Consider the following 19,082-nt stretch of genomic DNA (forward strand, 5'->3'; position numbering starts at 1 on the left):
CCACATTCAACAAATTTCCAGGAATTCCTGGTTTTTTTTTCTAACCTTATTTCTAACCTTTTTTAGTGCGATGACTCCTTTCACATTTTTCAACCCATTTCAAACATTCCTCTTAGTCAGGACAAAAAAACAAGTTGGTTTAAGACTTAAAAAATTCCCGATTTTCCCGAAATTCCGTAATCCCATTTTTCAATTAAAAAAACTGTTCCTACTTCAACATTTCTTGACCGATTTAAACAATTCCAACACCAAACAATTCAGCTCATTTCCCCCCAAAAATCCTGCTTTTCCCTAAAATTCTCAAATTTCCAGGACGTTACCATTGAAATGAATGGGACATTTTTCCAAGTTGCACATTTCCCACATTCTTCAACAGATTGAAACCATTCCACCTTCAACGCATTCAATTCATCCTGGAAATTCAAAAAACAATTTTTCCACATTCAACAAATTTCCAGGAATTCCTGTTTTTTTTCTAACCTTATTTCTAACCTTTTTTAGTGCGATGACTCCTTTCACATTTTTCAACCCATTTCAAACATTCCTCTTAGTCGGGACAAAAAACCAAGTTGGTTTAAGACTTCAAAAGTTCCCAGTTTTCCTGAAATTTCGTAATATTATTTTTCAGTTAAAAAACTGTTCCTACTTCAACATTTCTTGACCGATTTAAACAATTCCAACACCAACCAATTCAGCTCATTTCCCCCAAAAATCATGCTTTTCCCTAAAATTCCCAAATTTCTAGGAAGTTCCCATTGAAATCAATGGGACATTTTTCCAAGTTGCACAATTCCCACATTTTTCAACGATTCAAACCATTCCAACTTCAACACATTCAATTCATCCTGGAAATTCAAACAACCATTTTTCCACATTCAACAAATTTCCAGGAATTCCTCGGGTTTTTTCTAACCTTATTTCCAACCTTTTTTAGTGCGATGACTCCTTTCACATTTTTCAACCCATTTCAAACATTCCTCTTAGTCGAGACAAAAAACCAAGTTAGTTTAAGACTTGAAAAATTCCCGGTTTTCCCGAGATGCCGTAATCCCATTTTTCAATTAAAAAAACTGTTCCTACTTCAACATTTCTTGACCGATTTAAACAATTCCAACACCAACCAATTTAGCTAATTTTCCCCCCCCAAATCCTGCTTTTCCCTAAAATTCCCAAATTTCCAGGAAGTTCCCATTGAAATGAATGGGACATTTTTCCAAGTTGCACAATTCCCACATTGTTCATACTATTCAAATCATTCCACCTTCAATCCATCCTGGAAATTCAAACAACCATTGTTTCACGTTCAACACATTTCCAGGAATTCCTGTTTTTTTATAACCTTATTTCCAACCTTTTTTAATGCGATGACTCCTCCCACGTTTTTCAATCTATTTCAAGCGTACCACTGTCAAAAAAATCCTCTTTGTCAGGACAAAAAAAACAAGTTGGTTTAAGAACTTGAAAAATTCCCGGTTTTCCTGAAATTCCATAATACCATTTTTCAATTAAAAAACTGTTACTAATTCAACATTTCATGCTCCTAATCATTTTCAAAAAAATCCTGCTTTTCCCTAAAATTACCAAAATTCCATGAAATTCCCAATGAAAAGAATGGGACATTTTTCAAAGTTGCACAACTCCCACATTTTTTTTGTCCGATTCAAACAGTTCCAACTTCAAAATATTCAGCCTGTTCAGGAATTATTATTTTTTTAATTCCCGGATTTCTTAGAGTTCCCAGTTTTTAGGGACATTTTCCCCATTCAAAATGAATTATCCATTTTTCAAACTTCCACAATTCCCACATTCTTCAACCGATTCAAACCATTCCACCTTCAACACATTTAATCCATCCCGAAAATTCAAATTCACGTTCGACAAATTTCCAGGAATTCCTGTTTTTTTTTAACCTTATTTCCAACCTTTTTTAGTGCAACGACTCTTTTCACATTTTTCAACCCATTTCAAGCGTTCCACTGTCAAAACATTCCTCTTAGTCAGGACAAAAAAACAAGTTGGTTTAAGGACTTGAAAAATTCCCGGTTTTCCCGAAATTCCGTAATCCCATTTTTCAATTAAATAACTGTTCCTACTTCAACATTTCTTGACCGATTTAAACAATTCCAACACCAAACAATTCAGCTCATTTCCCCCCAAAAATCCTGCTTTTCCCTAAAATTCCCAAATTTTCAGGAAGTTCCCATTGAAATGAATGGGACATTTTTCCAAGTTGCACAATTCCCACATTCTTCAACCAATTGAAACCATTCCACCTTCAACACATTCAATTCATCCTGGAAATTCAAACAGCCATTTTTCCACATTCAACAAATTTCCAGGAATTCCTGTTTTTTTTTTCTAACCTTATTTCTAACCTTTTTTAGTGCGATGACTCCTTTCACATTTTTCAACCCATTTCAAACATTCCTCTTAGTCAGGACAAAAAAACAAGTTGGTTTAAGACTTGAAAAATTTCCGATTTTCCCGAAATTCCGTAATCCCATTTTTCAATTAAAAAAACTGTTCCTACTTCAACATTTCTTGACCGATTTAAACAATTCCAACACCAACCAATTTAGCTAATTTTCCCCCCCAAAATCCTGCTTTTCCCTAAAATTCCCAAATTTCCAGGAAGTTCCCATTGAAATGAATGGGACATTTTTCCAAGTTGCACAATTCCCACATTCTTCAACCGATTGAAACCATTCCACCTTCAACGCATTCAATTCATCCTGGAAATTCAAAAAAACATTTTTCCACATTCAACAAATTTCCAGGAATTCCTGTTTTTTTTCTAACCTTATTTCCAACCTTTTTTAGTGCGATGACTCCTTTCACATTTTTCAACCCATTTCAAACATTCCTCTTAGTCGGGACAAAAAACCAAGTTGGTTTAAGACTTCAAAAGTTCCCAGTTTTCCTGAAATTTCGTAATATTATTTTTCAGTTAAAAAACTGTTCCAACTTCAACATTTCTTGACCGATTTAAACAATTCCAACACCAACCAATTCAGCCCATTTCCCCCCAAAATCATGCTTTTCCCTAAAATTCCCAAATTTCTAGGAAGTTCCCATTGAAATCAATGGGACATTTTTCCAAGTTGCACAATTCCCACATTTTTCAACGTGTTCAAACCATTCCAACTTCAACACATTCAATTCATCCTGGAAATTCAAACAACCATTTTTCCACATTCAACAAATTTCCAGGAATTCCTGTTTTTTTTCTAACCTTATTTCCAACTTTTTTTAGTGCGATGACTCCTTTCACATTTTTCAACCCATTTCAAACATTCCTCTTAGTCGAGACAAAAAACCAAGTTGGTTTAAGACTTCAAAAGTTCCCGGTTTTCCTGAGATGCCGTAATCCCATTTTTCAATTAAAAAAACTGTTCCTACTTCGACATTTCTTGACCGATTTAAACAATTCCAACACCAACCAATTAAGCTAATTTTCCCCCCCAAAATCCTGCTTTTCCCTAAAATTCCGAAATTTCCAGGAAGTTCCCATTGAAATGAATGGGACATTTTTCCAAGTTGCACAATTCCCACATTCTTCAACCGATTGAAACCATTCCACCTTCAACGCATTCAATTCATCCTGGAAATTCAAAAAAACATTTTTCCACATTCAACAAATTTCCAGGAATTCCTGTTTTTTTTCTAACCTTATTTCCAACCTTTTTTAGTGCGATGACTCCTTTCACATTTTTCAACCCATTTCAAACATTCCTCTTAGTCGGGACAAAAAACCAAGTTGGTTTAAGACTTGAAAAATTCCCGGTTTTCCTGAAATTCCGTCATCCCATTTTTCAATTAAAAAAACTGTTCCGACTTCAACATTTCTTGACCGATTTAAACAATTCCAACACCAAACAATTCAGCTCATTTTCCCCCAAAAAATCCTGCTTTTCCCTAAAATTCCCAAATTTCCAGGAAGTTCCTATTGAAATCAATGGGACATTTTTCCAAGTTGCACAATTCCCACATTCTTCAACCGATTGAAACCATTCCACCTTCAATGCATTCAATTCATCCTGGAAATTCAAACAACCATTATTTCACGTTCAACACATTTCCAGGAATTCCTTTTTTTTTTCTAACCTCATTTCCAACCTTTTTTAGTGCGACAACTCCTTTCACATTTTTCAACCGTTGCACCGTCAAAACATTCCTCTTAGCCAGGACAAATAAACAAGTTGGTTTAAGAACTTGAAAAATTCCCGGTTTTCCCGAAAATTCCGTAATCCCATTTTTCAATTAAAAAAACTGTTCCTACTTCAACATTTCTTGACCGATTTAAACAATTCCGACACCAACCAATTCAGCTCATTTTCCAAAAAAATCCTGCTTTTCCCTAAAATCCCCAAATTTCCAGGAAGTTCCTATTAAAATGAATGGGACATTTTTCCGAGTTGCACAATTCCCACATTCTTCAACCGATTGAAACCATTCCACCTTCAACACATTCAATTCATCCTGGAAATTCAAACAACCATTTTTCCACATTCAACAAATTTCCAGGAATTCCTGGGGTTTTTTTCTAACCTTATTTCTAACCTTTTTTAGTGCGATGACTCCTTTCACATTTTTCAACCCATTTCAAACATTCCTCTTAGTCGGGACAAAAAAACAAGTTGGTTTAAGGACTTGAAAAATTCCCGATTTTCCCGAAAATTCCGTAATCCCATTTTTCAATTAAAAAAACTGTTCCTACTTCAACATTTCTTGACCGATTTAAACAATTCCGACACCAACCAATTCAGCTCATTTTCCAAAAAAATCCTGCTTTTCCCTAAAATCCCCAAATTTCCAGGAAGTTCCTATTAAAATGAATGGGACATTTTTCCAAGTTGCACATTTCCCACATTCTTCAACCGATTCAAACCATTCCACCTTCAACGCATTCAATTCATCCTGGAAATTCAAAAAACAATTTTTCCACATTCAACAAATTTCCAGGAATTCCTGTTTTTTTTCTAACTTTATTTCTAACCTTTTTTAGTGCGATGACTCCTTTCACATTTTTCAACCCATTTCAAACATTCCTCTTAGTCGGGACAAAAAACCAAGTTGGTTTAAGACTTCAAAAGTTCCCAGTTTTCCTGAAATTCCGTCATCCCATTTTTCAATTCAAAAACTGTTCCTACTTCAACATTTCTTGACTGATTTAAACAATTCCAACACCAAACAATTCAGCTCATTTTCCCCCCCAAAATCCTGCTTTTCCCTAAAATTCCCAAATTTCCAGGAAGTTCCTATTGAAATGAATGGGACATTTTTCCAAGTTGCACAATTCCCACATTCTTCAACCGATTGAAACCATTCCACCTTCAATGCATTCAATTCATCCTGGAAATTCAAAAAACAATTTTTCCACATTCAACAAATTTCCAGGAATTCCTGTTTTTTTTCTAACTTTATTTCTAACCTTTTTTAGTGCGATGACTCCTTTCACATTTTTCAACCCATTTCAAACATTCCTCTTAGTCGGGACAAAAAAACAAGTTGGTTTAAGACTTGAAAAATTCCCGGTTTCCCCGAAATCCCGTAATCCCATTTTTCAATTAAAAAAACTGTTCCTACTTCAACATTTCTTGACCGATTTAAACAATTCCAACACCAAACAATTCAGCTCATTTTCCCCCCAAATATCCTGCTTTTCCCTAAAATTCCCAAATTTCCAGGAAACTCCCATTGAAATTAATGGGGCCTTTTTCCAAGTTGCACAATTCCCACATTCTTCAACCAATTCAAACCATTTCACCTTCAACACATTCAATTCATCCTGGAAATTCAAACAACCATTGTTCCACGTTCAACAAATTTCCAGGAATTCCTGGTTTTTTTCTAACCTTATTTCCAACCTGTTTTAGAGCGACGACTCCTTTCACATTTTTCAACCCATTTCAAGCGTTCCACTGTCAAAACATTCCTCTTAGTCAGGACAAAAAACAAGTTGGTTTAAAAACTTGGAAAAATTCCCAGTTTTCCCGAAATTCCGTCATCCCATTTTTCATTAAAAAAACTGTTCCTACTTCAACATTTCTTGACCGATTTAAACAATTCCAACACCAACCAATTCAGCTCATTTTCCCCAAAAAAATCATGCTTTTCCCTAAAATTCCCAAATTTCCAGGAAGTTACCATTGAAATGAATGGGACATTTTTACAAGTTGCACAATTCCCACATTTTTCAACCTATTCAAACCATTCCACCTTCAACACATTCAATTCATCCTGGAAATTCAAACAGCCATTTTTCCACATTCAACAAATTTCCAGGAATTCCTGTTTTTTTTTTTCTAACCTTATTTCTAACCTTTTTTAGTGCGATGACTCCTTTCACATTTTTCAACCCATTTCAAACATTCCTCTTAGTCAGGACAAAAAAACAAGTTGGTTTAAGACTTGAAAAATTCCCGATTTTCCCGAAATTCCGTAATCCCATTTTTCAATAAAAAAAACTGTTCCTACTTCAACATTTCTTGACCGATTTAAACAATTCCAACACCAAACAATTCAGCTCATTTTACCACAAAAATCCTGCTTTTCCCTAAAATTCTCAAATTTCCAGGACGTTACCATTGAAATGAATGGGACATTTTTCCAAGTTGCACATTTCCCACATTCTTCAACCGATTGAAACCATTCCACCTTCAACGCATTCAATTCATCCTGAAAATTCAAAAAACAATTTTTCCACATTCAACAAATTTCCAGGAATTCCTGTTTTTTTCTAACTTTATTTCTAACCTTTTTTAGTGCGATGACTCCTTTCACATTTTTCAACCCATTTCAAACATTCCTCTTAGTCGGGACAAAAAACCAAGTTGGTTTAAGACTTCAAAAGTTCCCAGTTTTCCTGAAATTCCGTCATCCCATTTTTCAATTCAAAAACTGTTCCTACTTCAACATTTCTTGACCGATTTAAACAATTCCAACACCAACCAATTCAGCTCATTTCCCCCCAAAAATCATACTTTTCCCTAAAATTCCCAAATTTCCAGGAAATTCCCATTGAAATGAATGGGACATTTTTCCAAGTTGCACAATTCCCACATTTTTCAAACTATTCAAACCATTCCACCTTCAATCCATCCTGGAAATTCAAACAACCATTGTTTCACGTTCAACACATTTCCAGGAATTCTTGTTTTTTTCTAACCTTATTTCCAACCTTTTTTAGTGCGATGACTCCTCCCATGTTTTTCAATCTATTTCAAGCGTTCCACTGTCAAAAAATTCCTCTTAGTCAGGACAAAAAAAACAGTTGGTTTAAGAACTTGAAAAATTCCCGGTTTTCCCGAAATTCCGTAATACCATTTTTCAATTAAAAAACTGTTACTACTTCAACATTTCATGCTCCTAATCATTTTCAAAAAAATCCTGCTTTTCCCTAAAATTACCAAAATTCCATGAAATTCCCAATGAAAAGAATGGGACATTTTTCAAAGTTCCACAACTCCCACATTTTTTTTGTCCGATTCAAACCGTTCCAACTTCAAAATATTCAGCCTGTTCAGGAATTTTTTTTTTTTTTAATTCCCGGATTTCTTAGAGTTCCCAGTTTTTAGGGACATTTTCCCCATTCAAAATGAGTTATCCATTTTTCAAACTTCCACAATTCCCACATTCTTCAACCGATTCAAACCATTCCACCTTCAACACATTTAATCCATCCCGAAAATTCAAATTCACGTTCGACAAATTTCCAGGAATTCTTGTTGTTTTTTTAACCTTATTTCCAACCTTTTTTAGTGCAACGACTCTTTTCACATTTTTCAACCCATTTCAAGCGTTCCACTGTCAAAAAATTCCTCTTAGTCAGGACAAAAAAAACAGTTGGTTTAAGAACTTGAAAAATTCCCGGTTTTCCCGAAAATTCCGTAATCCCATTTTTCAATTAAATAACTGTTCCTACTTCAACATTTCTTGACCGATTTAAACAATTCCAACACCAACCAATTCAGCTCATTTCCCCAAAAAATCATGCTTTTCTCTAAAATTCCCAAATTTCCAGGAAGTTCTCATTGAAATGAATGGGACATTTTTCCTAGTTGCACAATTCCCACATTTTTCAACCGATTCAAACCATTCCACCTTCAACACATTCAATTCATCCTGGAAATTCAAACAACCATTTTTCCACATTCAACAAATTTCCAGGAATTTCAGGGTTTTTTCTAACCTTATTTCCAACCTGTTTTAGAGCGACGACTCCTTTCATATTTTTCAACCCATTTCAAACATTCCTCTTAGTCAGGACAAAAAACAAGTTGGTTTAAAAACTTGGAAAAATTCCCGGTTTTCCCGAAATTCCGTCATCCCATTTTTCATTAAAAAAACTGTTCCTACTTCAACATTTCTTGACCGATTTAAACAATTCCAACACCAACCAATTCAGCTCATTTTCCCCCAAAAAATCATGCTTTTCCCTAAAATTCCCAAATTTCCAGGAAGTTACCATTGAAATGAATGGGACATTTTTCCAAGTTGCACAATTCCCACATTTTTCAACCGATTCAAACCATTCCACCTTCAACACATTCAATTAATCCTGGAAATTCAAACAACCATTTTTCCACATTCAACAAATTTCCAGGAATTTCAGGGTTTTTTTCTAACCTTTCTTCCAACCTTTTTTAGTGCAATGACTCCTTTCACATTTTTCAACGCATTTCAAACATTCCTCTTAGTCGGGACAAAAAACCAAGTTGGTTTAAGAACTTGAAAAATTCCCGGTTTTCCCGAAATGCCGTAATCCCATTTTTCAATTAAAAAAACTGTTCCTACTTCAACATTTCTTGACCGATTTAAACAATTCCAACACCAACCAATTCAGCTAATTTTCCCCCAAATCCTCCAATCCTATTTTTCCCTAAAATTCACAAATTTCCAGGAAGTTCCCATTGAAATGAATGGGAAATTTTTCCGAGTTGCACAATTCCCACATTTTTCAACCTATTCAAACCATTCCAGGATTAACACATTCCACGCATCCTGGACATTCAAACTAACACTTCCCCAAAGTTCCAAACCAAATTCCGTGTTTCCTGGAAATTCACACTCTTCAACATTCAAACCATTCCAACATTCAAACTATTCTTACATTCATACTATAGCTAAACATGCTTCACTACTCTGCGTAGGAGGATACAATAGCTCACCACCGTCACAATGTAAACAAACGCCATGGCCACCTGACATCCACTGTAATGATACCAAGCGCAGGAGTGTATCTAGTTGATACTACAATGACTACATCGATATTTTAAGCATCTCAAAATCTTATATGTAATATCTAGTAACATTCATAATAACATGTAATATATACATGATGTAAATATATATGTCATGTAGTAACATTCATAATAACATGTAATATATACATGATTCACACACTCGTCTAGTTACGTGGTGCAGTTCTGCTAAATTTGTTGGTTTTCTGACATGGACTTGTTTCTTCAGCATTGTCAGGACTTTGGGAAGGCCATTCTAAAAACCTTAATTCTAGCCTGATTTAGCCATTCCTTTACCACTTTTGAGGTGTGTTTGGGGTCATTGTCCTGTTGGAACACCCAACTGCACCCAAGACCCAACCTCCGGGCTGATGATTTTAGCTTGTCCTGAACAATTTGGAGCTAATCCTCCTTTTTCATTGTCCCATTTAAAGCAGCAGTTCCATTGCCAGCATAATACTACCACCACCATGCTTGACGGTAGGAATGGTGTTCCTGGGATTAAAGGCCTCACCTTTTCTCCTCCAAACATATTGCTGGGTATTGTGGCCAAACAGCTCCAGTTTTGTTTCATCTGACATCACATGGACAAAGATAAGACCTTCTGGAGGAAAGTTCTGTGGTCAGATGAAACCAAAATACGTAGGGGTGCAGGATGTGGTCGTGTCTCGGACCTGTGGCGTCATTGCCAGGGACTTGGGAATGACTGGAAGGAGCGTGCATGTCCAGACAGAGTGGGAGGCCCTGGTTCCATGGCAGGCAAACACCCGCACCTTGCTGCCACGCACTACTTCTCACATACCTGCTAAAGCTACGCTATGCCTTCAGTTCCCAGCAGTCTTGCAGCTGGAATTCCAAAACAGGATATTTGACTTAACAGATCCAATCATGAACATGTCTGGACATGAGAGGACAACCTGGACAACATTAGAGAGTCCTGACTCGGGTTGTCTGGATACCGGTGCCGGCACCAAAATTTATTTCAAGACTTTTCGATGCTTCAGTCCTTAAATAAAATAGTGAACATACAAGACAACTTGTCTTTTAGTAGTAAGTAAACAAACAAAGACTCCTAATTAGTCTATGCAGTAACATATTGTGTCGGGCGCGCATTACACCAGTTTTATAGCCGCTGCATTGGCTCTCCCTCCGCTTCAGGGTAGGGTTGTCCCGAGACCAATATTTTGGTACCGGTACCGAAATGTATTTTGATACTTTTCTCAACAAAGGGGACCCCAAAAAATGTCATTATTGTCTTTATTGGAACAAAAAAAATCGTAGGGTACATGAAACATATGTTTATTATTGTCATTTAGTCCTTAAATAAAATAGTGAACATACTAGACAACTTGTCTTTTAGTAGTAAGTAAACAAACAAAGACTCCAAATTAGTCTGCTGACGTATGCAGTAACATATTGTGTCGGGCGCACATTACACCAGTTTTAAAGCTGCTGCATTGGCTCTCCCTCTGCTTCAGGGTAGGGTTGTCCCGATACCAATATTTTGGTACCGGTACCGAAATGTATTTTGATACTTTTCTCAACAAAGGGGACCCCAAAAAATGTCATTATTGTCTTTATTGGAACAAAAAAAATCTTAGTGTACATGAAACATATGTTTATTATTGTAATTTAGTCCTTAAATAAAATAGTGAACATACTAGACAACTTGTCTTTTAGTAGTAAGTAAACAAACAAAGACTCCTAATTAGTCTGCTGACGTATGCATTAACATATTGTGTCGGGCGCACATTACACCAGTTTTAAAGCCGCTCCATTGGCTCTCCCTCTGCTTCAGGGTAGGGTCGTCCCGATACCAATATTTTGGTACCGGTACCAAAATGTATTTCCATACTTTTCTAAACAAAGGGGACCACAAAAAATGTCTTTATTTGAACAAAAAATCTTAGTGTACATGAAACATATGTTTATTATTGTCATTTAGTCCTTAGATAAAATAGTGAACATACTAGACAACTTGTCTTTTAGTAGTAAGTAAACAAACAAAGACTCCTAATTAGTCTATGCAGTAACATATTGTGTCGGGCGCGCATTACACCAGTTTTAAAGCCGCTGCATTGGCTCTCCCTCCGCTTCAGGGTAGGGTTGTCCCGAGACCAATAGTTTGGTACCGGTACCGAAATGTATTTTGCTACTTTTCTCAACAAAGGTGACCCCAAAAAATGTCATTATTGTGTTTATTGGAACAAAAAAAATCGTAGGGTACATGAAACATATGTTTATTATTGTCATTAAGTCCTTAAATAAAATAGTGAACATACTAGACAACTTGTCTTTTAGTAGTAAGTAAACAAACAAAGACTCCTAATTAGTCTGCTGACGTATGCAGTAACATATTGTGTCGGGCGCACATTACACCAGTTTTAAAGCTGCTGCATTGGCTCTCCCTCTGCTTCAGGGTAGGGTTGTCCCGAGACCAATATTTTGGTACCGGTACCGAATTGTATTTTGATACTTTTCTCAACAAAGGGAACCCCGTAAAATGTCATTATTGTCTTTATTGGAACAAAAAAAATCTTATGGTAGTGAAGTGAAGTGAATTACATTTATATAGCGCTTTTTCTCAAGTGACTCAAAGCGCTTTACATAGTGAAACCCAATATCTAAGTTACAGTTAAACCAGTGTGGGTGGCACTGGGAGCAGGTGGGTAAAGTGTCTTGCCCAAGGACACAGCGGCAGTGACTAGGATGGCGGAAGCGGTGATTGAACCTGCAACCCTCAAGTTGCTGGCACGGCCGCTCTACCAACCGAGCTATACCGCCCCGATTTATTATTGTCATTTAGTCGTTAAATAAAATAGTGAACATACTAGAAAACTTGTCTTTTAGTAGTAAGTAAACAAACAAAGGCTCCTAATTAATCTGCTGACGTATGCAGTAACATATTGTGTCGGGCGCACATTACACCAGTTTTAAAGCTGCTGCATTGGCTCTCCCTCTGCTTCAGGGTAGGGTTGTCCCGATACCAATATTTTGGTACCGGTACCAAAATGTATTTCCATACTTTTCTAAACAAAAGGGGACCACAAAAAATGTCTTTATTTGAACAAAAAATGTTAGTGTACATGAAACATATGTTTATTATTGTCATTTAGTCCTTAAATAAAATAGTGAACATACTAGACAACTTGTCTTTTAGTAGTAAGTAAACAAACAAAGACTCCTTATTAGTCGTATGCAGTAACATATTGTGTCATTTATACACCTATTATTTTGTACACATTATGAGGGACAAACTGTAAAAAAATGTATTATTATTCTAGATCAATAATAAAAGCCCACATCTGAGGGCTTGTGGACGCCGAGGTTTATTTTAATGGTAGACGCTTGTTTTGTTCAACAAATAAATCCCTACAAATAATAATAATAATAAAATAAATAAAAATAATAAAAGCAAATAAATCCCTACCAAAAAAAAAAGACATTCCTGCCTTATGTACATCTTGTGTCATTTATCATTCTATTATTTTGTCTACATTATGAGGGACAAACTGTAAAAAATGAATTATTAATCCACTTACTGTTAATATCTGCTTATTTTCTGTTTCAACATGTTCTATCTACACTTCTGTTCAAATGTAATAATCACTTATTCTTCTCTTCTTTGATACTTTACATTAGTTTTGGATGATACCACACATTTAGGTATCGATTCGATACCAAGTAGTTACAGGATCATACATTGGTCATATTCAAAGTCCTCATGAGTCCAGGGACGTATTTACTGACTTTGTAAACATAATATGAATTTTTTTTAAAAAGGAAAAAATATTTAGTGACGATAAAAAATATCGATGGTAGTATCAACTAGATACGGTCCTGTAGTTGATATCATGTTTTGTAGACTGTCAATGCCCAGTAAATGTGTTCCTGTGTAGTATTTCTGGTCATGTGGTGACATCAATAATGGTATTTTGAGAGGTGATCATTGAAGTCACTGAAGGCCTAGGTGGGAAACTCACGGCCCGCCACTGATATCATGAGAAAAAAAAAAGCATTGCGATTTATTGCCATGCGATATTTTTTCCCAGCATTAGAGCTGGTCTGTAGACGGACGACTTCCTGTTTTGTATTACAGTCCATTTTTCCAAGGTTGGGCTGAGAGGCGACTGTTGCATCAACTATGACTGCGTCATGTCGCGATGATGTCATAGGGTTCCACACTGCTAGTGCACTCGCCCTTCCCTCTTGTGTTTTGGCGCCTGGAGAAGGTGCTAACGGAGCACGCTTTGTCTCGCCAGGCACAGTTCTGACCTTTACCGCTCCACCCAGCCGAGGAACGCCAGGGTGTGAAGGTCCTGGTGGCGTGACGGCTTGCAGCTGACAGATTGACCGCCGCGTTTGCGCGTAAACAAAAACAAATCGGATCGTATACCAGTACTACTTTAGTACCGTGATACTAATGAATCATATTCGGTACCATACCGCCTCTAAAAAAAATTTGAACAGGCAATGATGGCACGTCATCGTCAGGTCGTGACATCGCTGGTTTCACGAGCAGAGGAGCATGTTCGGCAGCGCGCACACACCGAGTACTTACAAGCAGACACAGTGTGTAGACAGGAAAGACAGCAGCTAACGTCCATCCGCAGTCGGCAGTGTTTTAGCTACTTCTAAATCACTAATCCTTGTCTCCGTGGCGACAAATAAAGTAAGTTTTTTACAAGTATCACTGGAGGACGAGGAATAGCTAAACATGCTTCACTACACTGCGTAGGAGGATACAATAGCTCACCGCCGTCACAATGTAAACAAACGCCATGGGTGGATCTACACCTGACATCCACTGTAATGATGCCAAGCACAGGAGTGTATCTAGTTGATACTACTATGACTACATCGATATTTTAAGCATCACAAAATCTTATATGTAATATCTAGTAACATTCATAATAACATGTAATATTTACATGATGTAAATATATATGTCATGTAATAACATTCATAATAACATGCAATATATACATGATGTAAGTATATATGTAGTATCTAGTAACATTCACAATAACATGTAATATATACATGATGTAGGTATATATGTAATGTAGTAACATTCATAATAACATGTAATATATACATGATGTAAGTATATATGTCATGTAGTAACATTCATAATAACATGTAATATATACATGATGTAAGTATATATGTAGTATCTAGTAACATTCATAATAACATGTAATATATACATGATGTAAGTATATATGTAGTATCTAGTAACATTCATAATAACATGTAATATATACATGATGTAAGTATATATGTAGTATCTAGTAACATTCATAATAACATGTAATATATACATGATGTAAGTATATATGTAGTATCTAGTAACATTCATAATAACATGTAATATATACATGATGTAAGTATATATGTAGTATCTAGTAACATTCATAATAACATGTAATATATACATGTTGTAAGTATATGTGTCATGTAGTAACATTCATAATAACATGTAATATATACATGATGTAAGTATATATGTCATGTGGTAACATTCATAATAACATGTAATATATACATGATGTAAGTATATATGTCATGTAGTAACATTCATAATAACATGTAATATATACATGATGTAAGTATATATGTCATGTTGTAACATTCATAATAACATGTAATATATACATGATGTAAGTATATATGTCATGTGGTAACATTCATAATAACATGTAATATATACATGATGTAAGTATGTATGTCATGTTGTAACATTCATAATACTATACAGGAACACATTTACTGGGCATTGACAGTGTACAAAACATGATATCAAGTACAAGAGTGTATCGAGTCAATACTACTATGATTACATCGATATTTTTTATTGTCACAATTTTTTTTTTTTCCTTTCTTTAAAATTCATATTATGTTTATAAAGTCAGTAAATATGTCCCTAGACTCATGAGGACTTTAAATATGACCAATGTATGATCCTGTAACTACTTGGTATCGAATCGACACCTAAATGTGTGGTATCATCCAAAACTAATGTAAAGTATCAAAGAAGAGAAGAATAAGTGATTATTACATTTTAACAGAAGTGTAGATAGAACATGTTAGAACAGAAAATAAGCAGATATTAACAGTAAATGAACAAGTGGATGAATAATCCATTTTTTACAGTTTGTCCTTTATATTGTGTACAAAATAATAGGTGTATAAATGACACAATATGTTACTGCATAGACTAATTAGGAGTCTTTGTTTGTTTACTTACTACTAAAAGACAAGTTGACTAGTATGTTCACTACTTTATCTAAGGATTAAATGACAATAATAAACATATGTTTCATGAACACTAACATTTTTTGTTCAATTAAAGACAATTTTTGTGGTCTCCTTTGTTTAGAAAAGTATGGAAATACATTTTGGTACCAGTACCAAAATATTGGTATCGGGACAACCCTACCCTGAAGCAGAGGGAGAGCCAATGCAGCAGCTTTAAAACTGGTGTAATGTGCGCCCGACACAATATGTTACTGCATAGACTAATTAGGAGTCTTTGTTTGTTTACTTACTACTAAAAGACAAGTTGTCTAGTATGTTCACTATTTTATTTAAGGACTAAATTACAATAAGAAACATATGTTTCATGTACCCTAAGATTTTTTTTGTTCCAATAAAGCCAGTAATGACATTTTTTGTGGTCCCCTTTGTTGAGAAAATTATGGAAATACATTTTGGTACCGGCACCAAATTATTGGTATGGGGACAACCCTACCCTGAAGCGGAGGGAGAGCCAATGCAGAGACTTTAAAACTGGTGTAATGTGCGCCCGCCCTCTGGTCCCTTGACAAGTATTTATCCACTTTAGGAAAAGATGGTCTCCAATTGCAGTTCAAATAAAGCCAATAATGACATTTTTTATGGTCCCCTTTTATTTAGAAAAGTATGGAAATACATTTTGGTACCGGTACCAAATTATTGGTATGGGGACAACCCTACCCTGAAGCGGAGGGAGAGCCAATGCAGAGACTTTAAAACTGGTGTAATGTGCGCCCGCCCTCTCGTCCCTTGACAAGTATTTATCCACTTTAGGAAAAGATGGTCTCCAATTGCAGTTCAAAGAAAGCCAATAATGACATTTTTTATGGTCCCCTTTTATTTAGAAAAGTATGGAAATACATTTTGGTACCGGTACCAAATTATTGGTATGGGGACAACCCTACCCTGAAGCGGAGGGAGAGCCAATGCAGCGGCTTTAAAACTGGTGTAATGTGCGCCCGCCCTCTGGTCCCTTGACAAGTATTAATCCACTTTAGGAAAAGATGGTCTCCAATTGCAGTTCCAATAAAGCCAATAATGACATTTTTTATGGTCCCCTTTCATTTAGAAAAGTATGGAAATACATTTTGGTACCGGTACCAAGATATTGGTATGAGGACATCACTAACATGTCTCCTTGTTTACTTGACACATGAGTGAGTGAAGTCCCCTTTAGTCCCGTTGGGAGTCCTATCAGCTGCAGCAAGGGGCGTGTCTGTTGATGTTTCACCCACTTGGAGAAACAAGTTTGTCCAAAACCATGGCGGTCTTCCCAGAAGCCTTTGCTGTTTTCTTGGCCAAAGACTCACTCGTACTCACTTGTGGACTCCATCTCTGCGGTACAGTGAAAAGACTTTTCCATTCCGTGTGGTGGACGCCACCAACTTTATATTTGAACATTTCTTTGGAACAGGACGTTTTCTTCTCACGTGTCGGCCCTGATTTGTTTTTCCACTGCCAGATCGGCGACCTTAAACCACCTCGCTATCAGCGGACTTACTGTAAATGTTTACTTCTTTCTGAGGCTCAAGGATGGCAGCAAAATACAAGACTTTTTGTTTCTTTTACTAGAAATAAACTGCCAAGATACCTTTGGTTATGGGCGTGGTCACAATGACGTCATCGAGGAATTTGCATAATTTGCTCCGATGATATGATTTTCTTATAAAAAGGCTCAAAAAATGTATACAGTGTTCCCTCTCTACAACACGATTTTTTGGGGGGTCTTTTTTTGCAAAAGAGCTAATGGAAGTCGCTCGATTCCGCCTATAAAGCGCTCTAAAAAATATCCGAAAGACTTCCATTAAGGTTTTATATACACACTCTAAGTATATATGTAGTATCTAGTAACATTCATAATAACATGTAATATTTACATGATGTAAGTATATGTGTAGTATCTGGTAACATTCATAATAACATGTAATATATACATGATGTAAGTATATATGTCATGTAGTAACATTCATAATAACATGTAATAAATACATGATGTAAGTATATATTTAATGTAGTATTATTTATGATATGTAATATATACATGATGTAAGTATATATGTAGTATCTAGTAACATTCATAATAACATGTAATATATACATGATGTAAGTATATACTATGTAATGTAGTAATATTTATAATATGTAATAGATACAAGATGTAAGTATATATATAATGTAGTAGCATGTAATATATACATGATGTAAGTGTATATTTAATGTAGTAATATTTATAATATGTAATATATACATGATGTAAGTATATATGTAGTATCTATTAACATTCATAATAATATGTAATATATACATGATGTAAGTATGTATGTCATGTAGTAATATTTATAATATGTAATATATACATGATGTACGTATATATGTAGTATCTAGTAACATTCATAATAACATGTAATATATACATGATGTAAGTATATATGTCATGTAGTAACATTCATAATAACATGTAATCTATACATGATGTAAGTATATATTTAATGTAGTAATATATATAATATGTAATATATACATGATGTAAGTATATATGTAGTATCTAGTAACATTCATTATAACATGTAATATATACATGATGTAAGTATATATGTCATGTAGTAACATTCATAATAACATGTAATACATACATGATGTAAGTATATATGTCATGTAGTAACATTCATAATAACATGTAATATATACATGATGTAAGTATATATTTAATGTAGTAATATTTATAATATGTAATATATACATGATGTAAGTATATATGTCATGTAGTAACATTCATAATAACATGTAATATATACATGATGTAAGTATATATTTAATGTAGTAATATTTATAATATGTAATATCTACATGATGTAAGTATATATGTAGTATCTAGTAACATTCATAATAACATGTAATATATACATGATGTAAGTATATATGTCATGTAGTAACATTCATAATAACATGTAATATATACATGATGTAAGTATATATGTAATGTATTAACATTCATAATAACAAGTAATTTATACATGATGTAAGTATATATGTCATGTAGTAACATTCATAATAACATGTAATATATACATGATGTAAGTATATATGTAATGTAGTAACATTCATAATAACATGTAATATATACATGATGTAAGTATATATGTAATGTAGTAACATTCATATTAACATGTAATATATACATGATGTAAGTATATATGTCATGTAGTAACATTCATAATAACATGTAATATATACATGATGTAAGTATATATGTAATGTAGTAACATTCATAATAACATGTAATATATACATGATGTAAGTATATATGTCATGTAGTAACATTCATAATAACATGTAATATATACATGATGTAAGTATATATGTCATGTAGTAACATTCATAATAACATGTAATATATACATGATGTAAGTATATATGTCATGTAGTAACATTCATAATAACATGTAATATATACATGATGTAAGTATATATGTCATGTAGTAACATTCATAATAACATGTAATACATACAAGATGTAAGTATATATGTCATGTATTAACATTC

The 19,082-nt window shown here is 34.6% G+C and overlaps 1 protein-coding gene across 1 annotated transcript in view; it reads left to right on the forward strand.

Moving 5' to 3' along the window:
* syn3 (synapsin III) overlaps positions 1–19,082 on the forward strand; it is a 300,701-nt gene that overhangs the window by 246,831 nt on the left and 34,788 nt on the right. The gene's annotated exons all lie outside the window — the stretch shown is intronic.

This window comes from Nerophis lumbriciformis, linkage group LG25 (genome assembly GCF_033978685.3).
Source record: "Nerophis lumbriciformis linkage group LG25, RoL_Nlum_v2.1, whole genome shotgun sequence".
Classification (NCBI taxonomy): domain Eukaryota; kingdom Metazoa; phylum Chordata; class Actinopteri; order Syngnathiformes; family Syngnathidae; genus Nerophis; species Nerophis lumbriciformis.